The sequence below is a fragment of the Pongo abelii genome, chromosome 20 (genome assembly GCF_028885655.2).
Source record: "Pongo abelii isolate AG06213 chromosome 20, NHGRI_mPonAbe1-v2.0_pri, whole genome shotgun sequence".
NCBI lineage: Eukaryota > Metazoa > Chordata > Mammalia > Primates > Hominidae > Pongo > Pongo abelii.
Window position 1 is genome coordinate 9223807 of NC_072005.2, and position 3206 is coordinate 9227012.

General features: G+C 41.2%; 1 pseudogene; it reads left to right on the plus strand.

Moving 5' to 3' along the window:
* The first annotated feature begins 1912 nt into the window (after positions 1-1912).
* LOC100453408 (olfactory receptor 7E24-like) lies at positions 1913-2849 on the plus strand (annotated as a pseudogene).
* The last annotated feature ends 357 nt before the right edge of the window (positions 2850-3206 follow it).

Sequence of the window (3206 nt, forward strand, 5' to 3'; positions counted from 1 at the left end):
CACCACGCCCAGCCCAAAGATTGGTTTTATTGCATTTGTTAAACTGTGGGATAGGTACTTGGGTATTTCATTATTGTTCTTTTTTTTAAAAAGTACATATATGTTATGTACGTTCCATTGATTTCTTGGAACATTTCACAAAAAAAGTTATATACACAGAATAAAATAAATATTTAAAGCCAAAAATCTCTGTAAATACTGAGGAAAAAAAAGAGAGAAAGAGACAGAAAGAAGAGGGGAAGGTAAACATTATTGCTTAGACACAAACACATTTTAGACTTTCACATCTTTCTAGCCTCACAGAAAGTAATGCAAAAGTGTTCTTAAAATTTCATTACTCATGCCTGTAATCCCAGCATTTTGGGAGGCCAAGGCAGGCAGATCATGAGGTCAGGAGTTCGAGATCAGCCTGACCAACATGAAACCCCGTCTCTACTAAAAACACAAAAAATTAGCCGGGCATGGTGGCACCCGCCTGTAATCCCAACTACTCAGGAGGCTGAGGCAAGAGAATCTCTTGAATCTAGGAGGCGGAGTTTGCAGTGAACCAAGATTATGCCACTGCACTCTAGCCTGGGCGACAGAGCAAGACTCTATCTCAAGAAAAAAAAATTTTATTAATGCTCAAACATCCACAGGTGCCTTGTGCACTACAGACAACTTGTGGTCACTGATGGCTTTGATTATGCGCATTTAACTAAACCTTACTTATCAAAACTCTGAGCCCACCTAAGCAAGGACAGGAGTTGAATATTAAATGAATTTCAAAAGAAAACCCACATATTTGAGGGAGCCTTTGCTTCCATAGGAAAGTGAAGTCAGAAAACATGAAGACAATGAAAACACTAGAACAGAAATGGAATGTGAAAATGTTGCCTGCTTATGAACTGTCAACTTTAATTTACCTTTGAAATAACCTGGTCCTAGGTCTTACAGAATATTTCTAAATGTTGTAAATCAAAGGAATTTGTAGCATTGAATTAGAATGAAATAAGGTATATTTGAATGTCTCTTGGTTTCTTTTAAGTACAAAGATTTCTTTTCTTAAATGGGGAAGGATATTTCTTTACTTTTTTTGTGTGTGTATAAGACAAGGTCTCACTCTGTCATCCAGGCTGGAGTGCAATGGTGCGAACTTGGTTCACTGTAAACTCCACCTCTGGGCTCAAGTGATCCTCCCACCTCAGCCTCCCAAGTAGTTGAGACCACAGACACATGCCACCACGCCTGCTAATTTTTGTATTTTTAGTAGAGACAGGGTTTTGCCATGTTGTCCAGGCTGGTCTCAAACTCCTCAGCTTAAGTGATCCGCCCGCCTTGGCTTCCCAAAGTGCTGGGATGACAGGCATGAGCCACTGTGCCTAGCCAATATTTCTTATTTTAGATTTTTAATTAAAAGAGTACGCTGTATTTTAATGTAATCATGAATTTTCTCAAATGTTCTTGCTCTTCTCACTTTGTTCAGTCAAGGGTCTCTAACGTAAGTGTCTACAGAATCAGGTGACTAACACACCAATCAACTATAAAAGGATTTGTAGAAAATTGGGTTTTATGGACACAAAGATGGGAAAAACAGTGGGGACTGCTTGATGGGGGAGGGTGGAGGTGTATGGGGTGGAAGGCTATCTATTCAGTACTAAGCCCACTACCTTGGTGTTAGGATCATTGCTGCACCAAGCGTTTACCGACACACTATTTACTCATGTAACAAACCTGCATATGTATTCTGTGAGTCTAAAATAAAATAAAGAAAATTAGGGTTTTCGAAACTGAGAAATATGGCTGAAGGTGTATGATCCTCAAATGTGAAAACATTAATTGTAAATTGCTTGTATCCAAAATATAGACACAGTGCTGGGTGCTGATTTTGTTCTTTCCTTTTTTCCAATTCTCTTCTTCTCAATTGTGTCCAAAATACACAGAGCCAGAGAATCTAACAGGTGTCTTAGAATTCCTGCTCCTGGGACTCCCAGATGATCCAGAACTGCAGCCTGTCCTCTTTGGGCTGTTCCTGTCCATGTACCTGGACACGGTGCTGGGGAACCTGCTCATTATCCTGGCCGTCAGCTCTGACTCCCACCTCCACACCCCCATGTACTTCTTCCTCTCCAACTTGTCCTTGGCTGACATCAGTTTTGCCTCTACCACGGTCCCCAAGATGATTGTGGACATCCAGGCTCACAGCAGACTCATCTCTTATGTGGGCTGCCTGACTCAGATGTCTTTTTTGATCCTTTTCGCATGTATGGAAAGTCTGCTCCTGACTGTGATGGCCTATGACCGGTTTGAGGCCATCTGTCACCCCCTGCACTCCCAAGTCATCACGAGCCCACGACTCTGTGGCCTCTTAGTTTTGGTGTCTTTTTTTCTTAGCCTTTTGGACTCTCAGCTGCACAATTTGATTGTGTTACAACTTACCTGCTTCAATGATGTGGAAATCTCTAATTTTTTCCTGTGACCCTTCTCAACTTCTCAGCCTGGCCTGTTCTGACACCTCCATTAATAACATGGTCGTATATTTTATTGGTGCCATATTTGGTTTTCTCCCTCTCTTAGGGATCCTTTTCTCTTACTATAAAATTATTTCTTCCATTCTGCGAGTTCGCTCTTCAGGTGGGAAGTATAAAGCCTTCTCCACCTGCAGCTCTCACCTGTCAGTTGTTTGCTTATTTTATGGAACAGCCCTTGGAGGGTACCTCAGTTCAGCTGTGTCCCTTTCCTCCAGGAAGGGTGCAGTGGCCTCAGTGATGTACCTGGTGGTCACCCCCATGCTGAACCCCTTCATCTACAGCCTGAGAAACAGGGACATTCAAAGTGCCCTGCAGAGGCTGCACGGCAGAATAATGTAATCTCCTTATCTGTTGCATCTTTTTTGTAGTATTGGTTGGAAAAGGCAGAGCTTTGATACAAAACATCAAGACCTTTAAATCCTTCCCCTTGGTTACATTATATTTGTTGCTTGATAGGTTCAATTCCTCTCCATGTTTCATATGTGAATGTGGGTGGCAAGCCACCAGGTGCCGAGGCAAGAGACCGAGGGCACGAGCTGTTCCAGCATAATAAAGAAAATATATAAAATAAGAATAGTTATACTAGATATAGATCATAGATATGATTATATATGAAAATCATTAATCATTAATTTGTAGCAATTACTCTTTAGTCCAATATTAATCTTCACTCTACAATCATAACCTAGGAAAAAC